The sequence below is a fragment of the Leuciscus leuciscus genome (assembly GCF_965113295.1).
Source record: "Leuciscus leuciscus genome assembly, chromosome: 6".
NCBI lineage: Eukaryota > Metazoa > Chordata > Actinopteri > Cypriniformes > Leuciscidae > Leuciscus > Leuciscus leuciscus.
In genome coordinates, this window is record NC_138730.1 from 8,977,186 (window position 1) to 8,996,454 (window position 19,269).

General features: G+C 38.6%; 1 protein-coding gene across 1 annotated transcript in view; it reads right to left on the minus strand.

Annotated features, from left to right (window-relative positions):
• Positions 1 to 513: 513 nt before the first annotated feature.
• foxf2a (forkhead box F2a) overlaps positions 514 to 19,269 on the minus strand; it is a 377,307-nt gene continuing 358,551 nt past the window's right edge. The window contains exon 3 of the mRNA XM_082174068.1: positions 514 to 528. The gene's annotated coding sequence lies outside the window, so the exon portion shown is untranslated. The remainder of the gene's footprint in view (positions 529 to 19,269) is intronic.

Sequence of the window (19,269 nt, forward strand, 5' to 3'; positions counted from 1 at the left end):
ATTCATGCGTGTGCGTGCGTGTGTGTGTGTGTGTGTGTGTGTGTGTGTGTGTGTGTGTGTGTGTGTGTGTAAACTGGATCTACACAAAATAATAGCTTTTTACTTTTATCTGGGCTTTCAACAAAGGGATATTCTACAGGTCTACCAACATGACATTAGGCTATAGGACTTTATAAAATATACTGTCAGACTGGATCAAGATATCCAGCTTTATGAATGAATGAATGAATGCATGAATGAGGCATTTATATAGCGCTTTCATATGTCTACTGTAGGCCTACACTTAAAAGCGCTTTACAATCATTTCAGGGAATCTTTCCTCAACCACCAGTGGTTATTATATTTGAGGAAATCACGGGATCCGGCCAAATGATTGGATACAGAATGATGCACTTAAAATGTATCCAGAACGTACGGTGTCTGTCTATTATAGACGGCAGTTCGACTTCACAAGCGCATGTATTTACACACACGCACACGCATGAATGCCTGTGCGGCAATGTGAAATAACGGCAAGCACACACACAACTTCTACGGAAGACTTTATTCTCGAAACATTTCGACTTTAATTTCGAAACATTTCGACTTTAATCTCGAAAGATTTCGACTTTAATCTCGAAACATTTCGACTTTAATCTCGAAACATTTCGACTTTAATCTCGAAACTTTAATCTCGAAGCATTTCGACTTTAATCTCGAAACATTTCGACTTTAATCTCGAAATGATAGCATTTTTTTTTTTTTTTTTTTTTTACATTTTTTTTTTTTAAACGTATTTTATTTTATTTTTTACGTAATTTTTTTTTTTTTACGTTGCGGTTCAGGGCTTCCGTATTAAACTATTTTTTTTTAAAAACTAAAAAAAACTTACAAATAAACCCTGTCCTTTTAAACCTTATTATAAAAGAATTCTGTTAAAAAAAAATGGTTTCCACAAAAATATGAAGGAGCTCAACACTGATAATCAGAAATGTTTCTTGAGCAGAAAATCATCATATTAGAATGATTTCTGAAGGATCATGTGACACGGAAGACTGGAGTAATGATGCTGAAAATTCAGCTTTGACCACAGGAATAAATTACAGTTTACAATATATTACTGTAAAAAAACGTATTTTTAAATTGTAATAATATTTCACAATATTATTGTTTTACTGTATTTCTGATTAAATAAATGCAGCCTTGGTAAGCAGAAGAGACTCATTTTAAAAACATTAAATCTTACCACACTTTTGAATGGTAGTGTAAATGACCAAATGTCACGTTATGTCATGATATGACAGTTCTCAGCAGTGACCCATGGTCCTCTTCTCTGCTAGACTTGCATTATAAGTGTACTGTAAATGTGCCTCTATTCATTTCTCTTCTGTGTATCAGAGCAACATGTACCCAGCGGGTGGTGCACTGGTGCTGCTCTACTCTTCACTTCTGCTTCTCTGCTCGACTCTGAACTTCAGCTGATACTACATCAGTGTGATTCAGTTACAGCAAAACATCAAATGCTGGACTTCTATTGACCGCTCATCATGTGTGAAAATGATTTTTCATGCTCCTCCCAACCATTCTTGCACAATCTGAGCCTGATGAATTTTGACATTGTCCTCCTGGAATATGAACATGATGTGTCTTCTTACAGTACATGACTTCCACAAGAAATGAAAAGCTACACACTCCATCAATCAGGGTTAGAAGAACTGTTGCCAAACATGCTATCACTGCACAATTATCACTGCAATAATGATCTAATCATAGACCATTTGCCTGTTTAAATCCAAACAGTGACTTTTTTGTTGTTTGATTGTTTTTGGCCGGGCAGATTATGTTATTTCGTAATTAGATCGATTTTTTAACTGTAGTTATCATTAGTGCAGAGTGCTTGCTAAAGTATTCAGCATTGTAAGTATTTTCCTGAAACGAGGATTTTTGCCGATAAATTCCACAAGTACATAATGTCTTGATAATCCGGAGGAATCCAGACGTGCAAAAGCAAACCGGAGCTCAGCCCATCTCTCTCTCGCACATGTTTATGTAGCAGTATGAGGTTCTCTACCACCCGTGAGCTCTGGAGGAGGAGGGATCGCGTCTGACCTTTTGTCCTGTTGTGCTTTGACTGATGGCTGGTGTGGGAAAACCACCCAAGACTTCTGAGCCACTCTCTCGGGGACGCAAGTGACGGACAACGACTCCAAATCATCTGCCTGCTTGTCAAAGTGGACAGCGAGAACACGGGAAGTCGCAAAAATGTCTTCCTTTATTGCTGATTAGTGACCTACATTTATTTCAAGACAAACACGGCCCTTTCATAAAGGCTTATGCTCTACATATACAGGTTACTGAACTGAAGGAGCACTGATACGTGATATATGACTGTGATGTTGTTTTTGCAGCTTAATGTGTCATTTTGAGTTTTAAATGTTACGACATATTTACAGTTTAAAAAAGGACAGGTTATATTATGAATTAAAGAAATTATGTAATATGAGTATAGCATTTCAAAAGTTTTTTTCCTTCTTAAGCTGTATCCAACTCACTGTACACTACTCAAAATATTCATAGTCAAATCACTCTGCACTACATTTCACTTTATTCCCCCAGCTTTGTCCTCCAAACTCAAACATTTTTGTAACCATTATTTCCCTAACTGTCTATTTTGGGAGGTTTCAGACATTTGACACGTGAAGCTCCAGGTTCCACCTTATAAACTCTCTTAAGTACTTTCTTTGGCGGGTTTCTCCTGTGTTACGTTTGTGGCAGTGAAGCTTTTCCAAAATTAAAACCGTGGGCTGCTTATACTGGAGGAATCAACATATGAGTGTCATCACAAAAATGATGGGCCAATCCGGCCAATCCCATCAGCCTCTGGAACCGATTTGCATTCCAGAACCAGCGTATCTGCTGTATTCTTTCTCACTCCTACTGTCAGGGTTTTTTTTTTTGTGTGTGTGTGTGTGTGTGTGTGTGTGTGTGTGTGTGTGTCTGTCAACAGTGGTCGTAAACACCATTGTGAGCATAATGATTTAGTTTGAGACAGCGTTCCCAGAATGCACTGCAGTGCACTGAATAAAAAATAAAAAAATGAAAATTTCTCCCACGGCGGACTGAGTTGATAGAAATGTTGATTATAAATGCTGTAGATTGTGTTAAATACAAAAACACAGCAATCATTTTTTTTCTATTTATATATATTTTTTTAATATAATAAAATGAATTAATTTAGAGGATGTGAGGATAGAGCTCTAAAATCTTTAAATATGTTAAAGATTTTCTTTGAACTTTTATAGGCTGAAAACATGTGCTGTTTAGTTGTAGACTACAAAAAATTGTCTTAGGATTTTTGTCTTGTTTTCTGGTACAAAAATCTAAACATTCATAAATCATAATACATTTACTTCAGAAGAAAAATTGCAAAATAAACAAATAAATATATATAATGTGTAAAAGTAAGTTATTTGTTTTAAACATTAACTTACTTTTATACATGGAAACCAATTCATATGTCTTGTGTCATTATATATCTCTTAATTTAAGAATGTTTAGGTATTTGTACTGGATAAAACAAGATAAATATCGTGATAAAAAATATTTTTGCAGTGTTTCATAAAGTGTTGTTCTGATAAAATGTACTCTTTTTAAATGAATAATGATAATGATCTCATTTTAATGATTTACTAAAACAACCTCAAAATTTAACAGCAAAATTGAAATCAGAGAGCTTATTTTTACTTGTTCTCAGTTGGAAGTTGCACACATTACCATAACAACAGTAAGCTGCGGGTGCGTTTCCCATTCTCCGGTGAACAAGAGAAAGAAGTTTGGAACAGAGCATAAATGTTGATGATGAACTGGCCTACTTAGTTCTCTGCTGGCCTAAATTGACTCATTCATATCAGATTTGTGATTTAGTCACATTGTAAATCTTTCTTTTGTTTATCTCTAATCACATATATCCTCATCTGTAAATATGCCTTTTGCACAGTGTCTATGTCTGGATAGAGGAGTATGCATCACTCCAGTCCCACTGAAGGCAGATTCTCCATGCGCTCCAAGTTCACTGAGCAGTCATATAAATCTCCTGCTGGGATCAGGGTTCGCTGTGTGGGCTGGAAACGACCAGGTTCCACGAGTAGAGAAAAGTGCACTGCAGTAGTTCTCCAGCCTCTGGTCCAGCTGGCCTCGAGACCTGAAAGATGTGTTTGTTGTACAGTCGGTGTGGCCATCTGGGTATAGACCTCTGGTCACCGCTTTGCAGAAGTGAGCGTGGCGTCAGCTGCCAGAAAAAACACTAATAAAGCAAAAAGACCGTTCTATGGTCGTCTCTCCCCCTCAAAGATGGATTTCCCTCGCTGTAATGATATTCGGGAGGGTTTGGGAGGGATTTGGAGGCACTGGACATTCTACAGTCTCTCTTTTTTAATCTCTTGTCATGGTTTCTATGGCCATCTCCATACAAGCAATATGTCCAAAGAGGTGGGTAGAAGAAAAAAAGAATGAAATGAAAATAATAGGCTAATGTGGAAGTTTGGGTCACAGCGTATTCAGCAACATCAGCTACCAATTGACCAGTCCAACTCTGATATAACCCTCAAAAACACATAGGATTGTTGTTAATATTGCCTGACAGAGGCATCCAGTAAACTCAAGATGTACTGTCATTCAGTGTTTTAAAAATCCTTAATTAGGAGTTCAGGTGGAACATGATTTGACCCCCTAGTGCACGTATTTGAGCTATGTCCACCTTGCAAAGACATGCATGTAAACAGATGTATGTGTGCATACTACAAAGGTGCATGTGTACACATCTATAAACATAATCAATTTTAGTTGTTTTACACTATAAAATAAAATGAATCATTTGATTCAATACACTTACTGTGAACTTAACTGCTTTTAAATTGTACTTCTTTCATTACCCCTTAACCCACCCTTAAATATACTCACACCAAACCTGTCCCATCCTAAACTTACCCATATACCTCAATAGCAGTGTTTTACAATACAACATGAATGCATAATTAGTGAAAAAGTACATCGTACCTAACAATTTTTTTTAAGTACATACAGTAGTAGTTAAAGACAGCTAATATAAAGTGTGATTAAAATACTATTGCAGTATTATTACTTCGAAATGTAATGTTCAATTCCAACGTTACTTGCCATTTTGTTGTGATTATATTTGAAAATGTATAGCAATTTCTGAGAGGAAATTCTTTAAAGTAAATCCTGCCCCATCTTTTTTTTTTTTTTTTTTAGTTAAGGACCCCAGACACTATAAATAATAATAATAGATGATATTTTGTACCTCCTGACCTGTAGGGGGCAGATTACGTGCAGCATTATCCTCAGTATGATTACTCTTACATTGTTCCTATAATAATACTTATAATAATACTTATAATAATACCTGGGGGGGGGGCACTCTCAGCCCGTTCCCTGCCGGTTATCTGCTTCAGGGTGCCGGACAGACTGCTCGAAAAACACCAGAAAGTCTCAAGAGGCATGTTCCCTTAGTAGACTATCTGGCAGGATGGAAGGTTTCTGCCAAATGTGGCTCAATGGGTCCAGCAAACTATAGAGAAAGGTTACATAATTCAGTTCGGTTCTCATCCACCTCGTTTTGCGGGATTCTACTCGCTACAGGCTCAGGCGATGGAACAAGAAGTCAAGTCTCTTCTAGTAAAGGAGGCCATAGAACGTGTTCCTCCTCCTGATAGAGACTCTGGGTTTTACACCCAGTATTTTATTGTTCCAAAGAAGGAAGGAGGGTTGCATCCAATATTAGACCTATGCCAGTTTAATCATTCTCTGAGGAGGTACAGATTCAAGATATTTACTCTGAAATTAATTGTGACTCAAATCAAATCCAATGTCTGGTTTGTCACAATAGATATCAAAGATGCATACTTCCATATCACAGGAAGTTCCTCAGGTTGCTTTCAGGGGGCAAAGTTTACCAGTATCAGGTTCCTCCTTTCGGCCTAGCCTTGTCACTCCACACCTTCACAAAGTGTGTAGACGCCGCTCTGGTTCCGCTGCGATTCCAGGGCTTTTGTGTACTCAATTACAATCGACAATTGGTTAGTTCTACTGTACCTCAATCGGAGCAAATGGTGTTTCGGCATTGAGATATCTTCCTCAGTCATATGAGGTGCTTGGGGTTAAGAGTGAACTCCAAGAAGAGTGTGTTTTCTCCCCTACAAAGGACTACTTTTCTAAGGGTAGAATGGGACTCAACTACCGTGCAGGCACAACTGTCTCCTGCTCGTATCAAAATCTATCCATTTAATCATAGGCAGGATTAAACTAGGCCAAGCCGTCACTGTGAAACAGTTTCAAAGACTGTTGGGACTCAAGGAAGCTGGGTCCAGTGTGATATCTTTTGGCCTTCTATACATGAGACCATTACAGTGGTGGCTCAAGACCAAGGGGTTTTCCCTAAGAGGCAACCTGTTTTGCAAGATCAAGCCTTGATTCAAGCCTTGGTTCTTGGCCCAAGGATTGAGAGATCTCATCATCTATGTTTTAACAGCACAGGTCCTTATCATAGCTGGTTAACGATCTTTCCCATGACAAAACTTTGTTTATTTGTATAAATCTGTTTCTGGTCTAAAATATAACAATTTTATTAAACTACAAAAACGTATTTATTTCACATAGTGACAAGCTATGAAAGGTCACAATTTTATTTATATTAATGATAATACATGCAGCATGTTTACACAAATGCATTTTCTATTGTATAAATACATGGATAGCGACAGATAGATGGCTTTGATCTATCACATACCAAAAAGGGTTGAAAACTTTGAATCTCATACATTTCTTTTAAATCTAAAAACTTTAAAGAGCATTTAGTACTATTTCAAAAGAAAACATGAAAAGAGCACTTGACTCACATGTAATCTTAAAGCTCATTGTTTTTATGTCTATGCTTTCACTTCCCTCCAACTCTTTTTTTTCCTGAACTATGTTTTTAACTTGTGGCTTTTGATGCCATCTGTGGCATTGTGCTGGGCATCCGTGACTCTGAACTGAACACAGCGTTTATCAGTACCAGTGTGTGTGTGTGTGTGCGTGTGTGTGTGTGTGTGTGTGTGTGTGTGTGTGTGAGAGAGAGAGAGAGAGAGAGAGAGAGAGAGAGAGAGAGAGAGAGAAGAGAGAGACCCCTGCTGTGTCGGCCAGGCATGCAGGGAACAGATAACCAAATCTGTGGAAAAAAAATCAAAACTAACAGGGTGAAAATAATAGGTTCAGTAATCTTACTTCACAGCAGAATTCCAGCAGGGTGTGAAGAAAAAAACATGTTCTCATTGTTTTGTGTATTTGAGCACAGATTCCTGAGTGTGAATATGAGAAAGAAAGCAGACCAGACAAACTATGACTGCTCATCATTTTACATTATCCACATTATAATATATGGTAAAACTGACAATGTTACTTGAGCTTAAACATCCTTTTGATAAGGAAAGTAGCTATAGCTAGAAATGAACATCATACACTTTAGAGGTATTTTAAATGTTTCATCTGAATATTTATAAAATATACAATTGACAATATATATAAAAATTTACTTAAATTAAGGTGTTTTCACATAAAGTACACTTAAAATGAACCCAGTTCAGTTAAAGTGAACCAGACAGGGAACATGCTGCAAGTGAACCACAAAAGACCCACACGAACCATACCCACATGACGAATGGTTCATTTGTGGGTTCAGGGGTGTCTGAGATTATTTGGGGTGCTCACATATGTTATATAATCCGAAGACTGCTTGGAGTGCTCAAACAAACTATGGGTGAAAACGGCATTAGCATTTGAAATGTCACTTTTTACTTTAATGACAGCAGAAAATTGTGCTGACGTGAACAAGACCTTATGATCGTGTTCTATGCATAGACTGTAAAAAATATGGACAAAGCGTCTGTGACGTCACCCATAGACTTCTGAAGAACGGTTTTGAGGCCGTTTATGAGGGGTATGGGTGGCGCCATATTTCAATACAAATGTTCAGAAAGGATAACTTACAGGTATGATGTGTTGTGTCAGATCATGGCCAAGACGTCAAATTTCAGGAATTCCACTCGGCGCAGCCTATGCTCGTTGTCAGCTGTCAATCAAGCTGTCAATCGCGCCCTTATTTGTCATACATTTTATATCTAAATACGATCTAAACTAACGAGTTAGAAAAAAATTCACCCCCCTCACAGTTGTCAGGCACTCGGAACCTATCGAAAAATACAATAAAAGTCCATGGGACCAACCTGTAAAAACATGAATTTATGCTGTGAAAACGGACATTTTAACATGGGGGTGTATGGACATTTGCTCCCTTTTGGGACCTTCCCCTAGCGGATTTTCGATGTATTGCAGTTTTTCGCACTTCCGGGTAGGCTTCATTTTTCAGATTAGAATGTTGCCGCTTGGTTCTATGGCATGATTTGGAATTATTCCAAAGAGGATCTTTGCGTTTAATTAAAAACACGGAAATCTCACAATAGCTATGTTTACTTGCACTAGTTTTCCGTCAATCCGAAATGAATCAAAATTATTTCAGATTTTAAAAGAGCTCTGGTAAACATACAGATAACGGGCACTGCCGCATGTGCATAAGGTAATTTTGAATCCGATTAAGAGGGCTCAAGCATTTACATCAGGGGTTCTTGATGTCCACTTTCCTGTGCAGTTTTTCTCCAACTCTAATCAAACATTCCTGAACAAGCTAATTAAGGTCCTTCAGGATTACAAGATAATTATAGGCAGGTGAATTTGATCAAGGTTGGGGCTAAAATCTGCAGGAAAGTGGACCTCAAGGGCCAGAGTTGAGAACCACTGATTTACATGTTTAGTTTTTCCCTGTATTGTTCAGACTTTTTTAGGTCTACACAACCCCTTTCCAATCTGATCAAAATTTAAGTCAAGCTCAGTTGGATCGATCAAGCTGCTTTATAGCTGAATGAAATTTGTTTAAAAAAAATTGCAACATCGACACTGTTATTGAACTGACTTGATGTTCAAAATCATAGAAAATCTCTGTTTAAGTCCAGGTTTTAATAATAAAAAACCCTCAGATTTTCAATATGGTGTCAGACTTTTGGTCCCCACCTGTTTTGAATGTCTAAGTAGTATAGCTTTATAGTTATATTATCAAAGCTCAGTTTATCATAGTGCAGGCGTTCCACAGGGTTATGTGCTCAGCCCTCTTTGAATCTTAATTAAACAGGCACGTGGGGCTGTTGAGGTCTGCCACTAGGAAACAATTAATTGAAGTGTCCACTTCAGTGACACCACAGCAAGCAGCATGAATCATCTACAGACAGCACTGATGGACCTGCCAGGATGTGGTCTTTCAAAGAAACTGTTTGTTATTGCCGGGCCTGAGGTGAGGAGATAAGATATGAAGTGGCAACAAGAAGATGGGTTTTGACCTCTTGGCCAGATATTCTTTGGAAAAGGACGTGTTGTAGGGTCATTATGAAGAAGTAATGGGAAATGAAAGTACAGTGGAAATGAAAGATTGTGTTGCAAAGTCAAAACTGTAAACATTGAGGTGGGGGTTGGGGTGGGGTTGGGGTGGGGGTTGGGGTTGGGGTGGGGGTGGTGGATCGTGTGCCCCTGTGTTTTGGTTGCAAAGTCGCAAGATTTTTAAATCAGCCTGAAAACTACACTGGTACAGTACATTGAGTCACTTATTGTTGACTAGACTTGTTTGTGTCCCCATTTAGTAATTTTGCTATTTATTTTATCCCTTTGGTATGTTCATAACCTGTCAGTGTGTTAAGTATCCTTATCAACCAGAAAGAAATGTGAAAGAAAAGTATCTGCATTAGTTTGGTGGAATTCCACTAAATCCCCGCTTGCACTCCCCCTTCCTGCCTGCTAATGTAATCAGAGGGAAACAGAGGTGCTTCCCAAAGCTACGGCTTCCAGATAACACTCGTTTATCACACGTTGTTCCACTCGCTGGCCTATTCAGACCTCCGGCGACTTTCAACCCCAGCTCCCTGCACCCCCAGTCAGGATATGATAGCGTAGCGGTTGGTCACATTTGCGATATTGAGTCATTTTTGTTATCATTTTAAATACAGTCAAAACTATGAGTTGCTTTATTATCTACATCATTAAAAATAAGGTACTTTTAAGCTGTTGATGGAGACAGATCTTTCAAACCTTGTGAAGAGGTATTGCCAGTTACTGTTATTTGGTTTAACATTTCAGTCTTACCAATTCTATGTAGTTCATATTTGTTGAGGCAACTTTAATGCTATAAACAAGGCAATTATTAAATCTTTTCACTAGCCTTAGTGAAACCAAACTCAAAAATGTAATTGGCTTTCAATCTAACAAGTAAAAAAATGTAAGTGCAAGTGTCACAGAAAGGCCCCCTAATCTTATAAGTGAAATGCCTTGAGCTAACAAATGAGACGCTTTGCCTGCCATTTGTCAAAGTGCACCAGGGGAAAAATATGCCGGAGCTACGCTGATTTGTCTTCTCAGTCAGTCGACAGTGGTGGCAAAAAGCCAGAAGCCTTATTCCACACACACACACACACACACACACACACACACACACACACACACACACACACACACACACACACACTGGGTTTTCATGTTTTATGGGGACTTTCCATAGACATAATGGATATTCCTCTGTAAAAGCTCTACATTATATCCCCCTACACTAACCCTACCCCTAAACCTACCCATCACAGAAAACTTTCAGCTATTTTAGATTAGCAAAAAAGATCATTCTGTAAGATTTGTAAGCTTGTTTCATCGTGGGGACCAAAAGTATGTCCCCACAAGGTCAACATTTACTGGTATTACTATACTTGTCCAGGAGGTTCCCATCTAGATTTCTTGCTCAGGCCTGGGTTTTGGCATCCTTGATTGAAACAAACAAGCTCCTCAGAGGGCAAACCCTGCGTCTCCTCAATCCCACAGAAAGCATCTATGAGAGAACTAGTTTAAGGGCAGTCAGTGAGGTGTGAGTCTAGTGAGTCCAGAGCCCTGGCAGTATCAAAAGAGGTCTTGTGTTTGAGGCTCTTGACTCAGCTGGACCTGTTCCTACTTTTTTTTCTCCAACCTTCTTCCATGGAAATATTGAAAATCTTGGCACAACTTCAGGAAAATATTACCTGTGGATTGACTTCTCTTTGGTGGGTTAAGAGATGCCAATCTTCATTGGTGGGCAGTGCTTCAGGAAAGCCTGGTTAAAGCTGTCCATCGTTCTGGAGCTTCCCGTCAGATTCAGTTCTCTTAAAGAGGGCTGAAGAGCTGAAAATATGTACTTCTGACCTCGAAAATGTTTGAAAAACAACTCTGCAGTCAATTCACTTAGTGAAACCATAAGCCAGAAAGATGAATAACCAGGAGACATGCCTGTTGAAAAATACATTGCTTTGGTCAATATGGCAGCTCTAGGAAAGAAGTTCTACTTTTCAATTAAAAGAGAGCAATACATTAGCATTCCCATTCATCTCAGTGGCAATTGCTCAGCTGATGCAAGCAGGCATTGAAGTTTGCAACCTAATTTGCGCCAACTTCTCTCAGTTCTGCTCAATTTTACTTATTTAATCGTGAGCCGCAAATGTCATGTGACTGATCATTTAAAATGATAAATCCTTGCAGCATATAGGGAAAATATGGCAGCCATTGTTTTCAGAGTTTCTGTGAGCTGATTTCATTGTTGGATAACAAGTGACCTCACTTCGCCCAGGTTCAAGGGTTATTTGCTCCCAGTAGTGAGTTGCGTTTCGTCAGTCAGAGAATCAGGATGCTTTCCGGGTGTGGGAAGTCCATAATAACTTTAACAGAGGGGTTTGGCTCATGGTGTAAACATGTATTCTCTAAAACCTGTTTTGAACTCAGTGTCGTGATAATCCACAAGATGCTGTCATCACAGAAACTTGATATGTAAAAAAATAAATAAATAATCATTTCAATTTCAAGACCTTGGTTTCTTTTGCTCTTTTGGGGAGAAGGTTGGCAAGTAATGTTTTGGAAGAAATTGAGGTGGGAAACTGGTCTTAAGGAACAGGACTTTATTGACAGAATGTCTTATCAAAAACCAATACATTTGCCAATACATTCAGTAATGTTTAACATTCTAACTCAAATAAAGGAATAGTTCTCGGTCAAAAAAGTAGTCCATTACACTGAAATGTTCTTGTGTGAAATAGACTGAAATTTAACTTTAGCGTCCCTACTTTCCATAAATGTCAAATCTTGTGAACTGATGCTGTTGCATACATAAACACATACTGTGTAATTTAGTGTTCTGGATAAAGGTTGTATCAGCGATTTCAGGCCCAAAAAAAGGGCCAAACATAAATGATCACATTCATCTAATATTTCCTAACGATCCGCTAGCTGCCCGCCCCATAAGCATGCCGTCAAAAAAACGTGTCTCTGTAGGCAGCCTAGGCTCTGAGATCTGCACACAAAAACAAGTGGTTTCACCAACCACTCAAAACCAAAATAAATAGTGTTCCAACCAATCACCAACAGGGGGTGGGTGTTGTGAGGTTTTGCTCACAACACCTAATCGTTAGGAAAGATTAGATGAATGTGATCATTTATGTTTGGGCCTGAAATCGCTGATACAACCTTTAAGGCAATGTGCTTATTATATTATTAGAAGATAGATTAAATGACTGAACATTTAAAGATTTTGTGTAACATGAAGTGATGTTGTTTCTACAAGATTGTCTGTCTTTCTGTTCCTGTGGCTGTGGCTGTGATACCACAACGAAGTGACAAAAAGATAAGCTCACGTCTGAATAATTCTTAATGATTTAACAGACACTTTTAAATATTTTGAACGCAACACTTTGATAAATCTGGGCGTCTGTACAAAGAATTAACTTGCTAAATGTATTAAATAAGTGACTTAGGAATAAGGAATAAAATCCTAAAACTGTTTATTTCCAGAATGAAGGTAGGATATCAATGCCATCTCAGACTTTTGGACTCCACTGTATGTGATATTCAGGAATTCAGGCTTTTCCAGATTTGATTACACCATGACTCTCACATGAGAAAAGGAAAGAGTGATGAAAATACTTTCCAGAAGAAAGAGATCGGTCTCTGTTTCACCTCAAGGCCACTGCATTCACTAAAACTGAGCACAGAAGGCCCACAGTTCACCGCACAAGCCCAAACAAACAGAGGAAGAGTGCAGAAGAACAAAGAGAGACAGAGGAACGCCAGTAGCCTGATGTGGGTTGATCAGTGTCAGTGGCGAGTCAGTCATCCAGACCTCTGTTTCATTTAATGTGGGAATTCGGAGGGACAGGGATAAAGAGAAACAAGGGAGAGAGGAAGAGGTGAAAGAGTGCAGTCTGATGAGAGCTTCCTCTGGGACGCTGTGTGTTTTCCAAAGGAAGCACATGAGGGCTAATCTCTGGCCCCTGGAGAAGACAGCAGCTCCTGCCGGCCCTCGGCACATTGTTCCGTTATCATCAGGCATGGCGGATGAGTATCGACTCATTCAACCTCTTGCTTATCATGAGATTTGGTCAACAACACCCAAAAGAACACATGCAGTTTAAAATGTTGAGATCTGACACACACACAACATGTGTGTTGTGCCCAAGCAGACACACTTAGGCTAAAATCTTGTTCTATTCTCAGCTGCACATACGGCTCACTTCCTTCCCACTCTTCCTACACTCTTGCGTGTGTTCAACTAGAGGAAGTGCTGAAGAAGACAAGGATTCCATGTGGTCAATATATACTAGCTCACGTCTTTCCTCAGGGACTCCTTCATTTTCCACTGAGTGTCCGCTGGAAGTTACATCTGCAGTGTCACAATGACCAGAACGACCTGGACCTGCTGCTGTAATCATCTGTAATTAATGCAATCATTCGTAGTCAGCAGCTGCAGAGCACAGACTGCAGTGCACTGTTCTACTTTTGTTGATTGAGTGATGTGTGTAAGGAAAGGGAGGGTTATTCATAGGCGTGTTGTTACGGAATTATTGTTTTTCAACATGCTGAGCAGCACAGAGGGTTAAGACTTAAGGAATTTGTTTAAGGAATTGCCAGATCGATATACTTTGATGAATGGATGTAATTATGTAATTCAAGTTAATGAGAAACTAAAGTAATTATATAAACTAGTTTTCAAAATTGTATGACTTGAAAGGCACATGCAAAACATCACAATGTTAAGGGTGTTGTTGTCGTTGTCAGGGCACTGCTATGCCATCTAAGTCAGGGGTGTCCAATCCTGCTCCTATTGGGCCACTTCCCTGCAGAGTTTAGCTCCAACACACCTTCCTGAAAGTGTCTAGTAGTCATGAGGATCTTGATTAACTGGTCCAGGTGTGTATAATTAAGGTTGGAGATAAACTCTGCTGGAAGGTGGCCCTCCGGAAACAGGATTGGACACCCCTGGAGTAAAGCCGGGTTCACACTGTACGATTTTGGCCATGATTTGGTCTTCTGAGACAAATGTTGAGAATCCTAAAAGATTCCTCTAATCCAATGCCAAAATTGAAAGTCTCTTATATTTAGTTTGACATGTTCGTCGACATCCACTTAATTACCTTTGCAATAAAATTTGACCTAAAGAGATAAAATTCTGGTAGTGTCATAAGATTTGACACACAGTCCTGCAATGTGGCTTCTCCTACAACAACCGTCAAATAAAACCAATAGGAGCACCGAACCCGATGACACAATTACTGAGAGAACAACAAACCACCACTTGCTTCCACACACATCGTCTTCGTTATTTCCCATTTTTCTTTTCAAGACAAGCCATGAGCAAAATGAACGCTAGAGATTGTTTTTGTTTGCTAGACAGCATTTCAATAACACATTCAATGCAGCTCACAGTCACAGAACGTGTCACGGATTGATGATGTAAAACTCTAGACGAGTCTTCTGCATCCCACAGTGGGACATGGCTTACAGGGGCTGTGTCGCTGCTAGGGTGTTCTGGTGGACACCCACAAGGGGGTGTATTGCCTATCCACCTTTTTCTTGAATGTGGAAGTCTTTATATTTATGGTCTCCAGTCCTCCTGGAAAAAATGTCCTAGCTGATAATGGCTGGAGCTATAAAAAAATGGCTCCATAATGCCAACATTTTTAGGTGTTTTTCAGCACTGCCCGACCTGTCTAATTTTAATGGTAGATGGATGATTGAGAGATGCCAAAGGCCCCAGGTTCGAGTCCAGGACGAACCCCCATTTGTCACGGCCGGCTCTCTAGCTGCGACAAAGAAGGAGACAACACATTTTGTTAACATAAGAAAAAAATGAAATAAAAAGCATCCATAGGAAAACTCCACTGCGTGAGGAGAGGAGAGAGACTCCCCAAAGAATGAAGGGAAACTGCTTAGATCATCGGCATCAGCTCCAACACAGGCGAAACTCCTCAATAATAATTACAGGTAATAAAAACAAATCACAAATATGGCCCACGCAGGGTTTATAACAATGACCTGAAGCAGTCCGAGATTTACTACGTGGATAACAGGTGGGTGTTCATATTCTGCATACATCTCCGGATTGCAGTGAAGTTCAGAGGGCTTTTCATCTTTAAAATGATAAGTGCACTCATATACCTTCTTTGGGGAGTATTTTGATGTAATCACTGCAAGCCATGCTCAAATTTCTCTCATCAGTCTTTGGCATAAAAACAGTGCATACAGGGCAGTTTCCAGGAATTCCTTCAGTTTATATCTGTTAGCTGTTTTTAACAGCACTACTTGACCTTGAACTCAATTTTTTTTCTTAGCAGTGTTTAAAAAGTTTCAGTTTAATTAATTCAGTCACTCTTTTTACCCAGTATAACATGGAATATGACAGCAGTTCAATGGAAATTAGAATACATCATGAGGGTCCTTATTGGTTGCTCAGGAAAAATTAGGATATCTTACCTCTTTAATTATACGTACATGTTGCAATCAACTACTCATGAACATATTTATACTGCATTTACTTGTGACCAAAGCGCCCTTTCTACTTTTTTGTTCCTGAGCGTATTTCTTCACAGTGTAGATGCTGGAGTTGAAACTGACTGATTCAAGATTTGTGGTTGTTTTGCTGTGAATTGCGGGTTTACATGTCGAATAGTGTTGAAACGATGCTTCCTAGATTTTAACTGGATGACATCAGTTTTTGATGCAACACAAATTCATTGGAAAAACGTGCCTAATTTGCAAAAATGTGCAAAACTCTATCTGAAATAATAGCTGAAATAAACAAGGGCAGTAAAAGGCAACAATTTGTATTCTTAAAAAAAAAAGAAAAAAAAAAGATTACAGGTGAAATTTGCGCGGGATTTGTAAACTAATACATTTTGACGTTTGCATCACATAATCAGCTCCATATGTTAAGCTTTTCTGGCAGAGTAAACTTGTTCGGTACAATGCACTTGCGATGTGAAGCATTCGGGTAAGAGTTACGTGAACCATGAGTCACGATAAAAGCAATGGAAGCGATAGAAGCAATTAAAAAAATGGGCAAGAACCAATGTAATATTATTTTGCAAATGTTTCCACAGGTAAATTTTTCCAGTCAACCTATGTTGTTTCTAAAATAGCTTAATTTTACAAAAACATACATGCACTGTAAATCATTTTAATTTTTGCGTTTTTCTTCATTACCTCAGGCCCTCTAACTGATTGAGCTCCCTCCCGCCCTCTTCTGAGAGATCAAAACGGCACATTTTTATCCTCTTGTCTTTCGTGTGGCTATTGATAATATACATCGTCACAGTTAGCAATGTGTCTGTCAGTGAAGCATTGCAGTGTGACTACAAATGAAGAATGCATTAGGGAGTGTCTGGTTAAGCTTGTATACACAACTAGGGTTAGTTACGCTCACTGCAAGTCAATGTGGGCACCTGTGTCTGATCACTGGAGTGAGAAGTTGCCATACGCTCACTCTATCCCTTCAATCAACTCCTCATTGAGGAAATCTAGAAAGGAAACTGGATTTGGAGTTCTGACAGGTATGTTGGGGTGATCCGGTCAGTGGGACAGACCTTCAGAGCCATTTATCAGACATTCCTTACCAGATTAGCAAGTGTCGACCAACAAGAGAGAAAATCTCAGCTGTCAACAGACTAAATAGAGAACAAGGGATCAGGCCCCCTGCTTGGATCTATAGGTAATTTTTTATATTGGGAACATGTCCTAATGCATGCCGTATGTATCCATTTAACTTGTGTATAAATGTGTGTAAATACCCAAACCAACATGAACAGTTTAAGGAGTAGCATGTTACATAATCAGATTAATTTTTTTAGGTGTTTTAGTAATCCATTACTTGTTATATTTCCACCATAATAAGAGTTACTTAATAGAGAAATATGTAACATAACTTTACTATTAATTTACTTACTTTTACTAATAATTTACTGAGAAATAGAATTGAAAATGACTCCCTTTAGCATGCGAGGAGACATTCTTCTAACTATAAGTAACCTATGTACATGTCAGCTAACTCTCATTAGAGTAATAGTAGACTATTGGGTTAGTGTTAGTAGAATAAGTTGACATGTAGTTGCAAAGTTGCTTATAGTCAGTAGAATGTCTGTTGGGGAGCATCAGAATAAAGAGTTAGCAGATATTAGTCTACTAATACTCTAATGACTGCTAGTTGACATGCACATTTACTTATAGTTAGCAGAATGCCTTATTTCAGTATATTGAAATAAAGAGTTACCAATAATAATGATAATAATAATAATAATAATAATAATAACACAACTAATAATAATAACACAACTAATAAGAGAATTCTTGGCCAAAATGTAAGTAATCATAACACAGTGAATGTGGCAGTGGTCTTTTTCCCACAGGTGACAGGTGAAGATTGAGTAGATTTGTGTTTGTGATGGTGTGATGTCCTCTGAGACGTGCGAGAGCAGGAAATCAGGACGGCTGCTGTCTCTTTAAACGCCACTGCACAGACAGGATATAGCAGTGAATACAGGAAGTGAGGGCAGAGTCCTATCGCTCAAACAACACATACACACACTCATACTCAATCTCTCATCTTCTCTTTGGGGCTGTCTTTATTACACACACACATTCTCCTGTTGGTGCTGTTATCTTCTTTTCGCAGGGTTTCCTATGGATTCACGCCCAGCCAAGGTCTCAAATCATCATCATGGGACACAGCGGTGCAGGATACACACAACATGTTAACTCCCATTATAATTATGGTCATTGACTATAGTTTAGCATACGTGTACAACTACATTACTATTTTAGCCAGAAAAAAAAATTGTTTATCATCCTCTAGCCATGTCTCTTTCACACCTCTGCTCTATGAGATTCAGATTTCCATCAAATCACAACATGAAATCAAATTAAAGGGCAAATCCACCGCTGGCAAAATAGGCTTTTAATAAAACTTGGCTGTCTCTACTTAATAAAAAAAGGGATTTCTTGTACAGGTAACACGGAGAAAGACTTCACATTGTATACATTTGTATTTATATGTAATTAATATATACTATAGGCCGGCCATTCCCAAACTGTGGTCCGCGGACCACTAGTGGTCCGTGAGGGTACTGCAGGTGGTCCGTGGAAAGGCTAAATAAAATATAAAATACTTTTTTTTAACCTTCATTTTACCAGGAAATTCCCATAAAAAAAAAAAAGTAAAAAGAATATGTAGGCCTATATTGATATAAAATTTAAATTAAATTGTCAAGTTATTGTCTGATTACTAAAATAGGCTAGTGGCGCTTGGCCGTGACGTTCAAGTTCAGTGCCGTTAGAACCACAACATAGATCGGTGGATAGCAACAGGTTCTCTGAAGAGAAAAGGGTAGAGGCAAATATGTTCTCATTATCACATCACACGCATAGCCTTTATAAGCAGTTAATATGAAACAAAATGTTTATAAATGGAATGAATAAGGCCTGTTATTATTTTAATTTCCAGTTAGTTTCTTGATCTCACGTTTCTGAAATGTTTTGCGGATGTGCTGTTTAGTGGACAAACTCAAGCCTACTTTTTGAGTAACGTTACTTGTAAAACTCTGAAGATTAATAATCCCCTAAAATCGCCAAAGGTTTTGAAATGTTGACTATATCCAAGTGTTCTTATTACTGTATAGATTTCATACTCCATTTCTATGGAAATAAGCTTGTTGTTCAAATGAACCTGATTATGCCCTCGGGTGCTTGAGTAAATAAATAAATTAAATATGTGGCAGGCGTTGTGTGCAGTAAACTTTCTTTTAACAAGCGTGTTGTACTGATGTGATGACCAGTTATAGTTTTAGTGCTAGTAAGCCTATT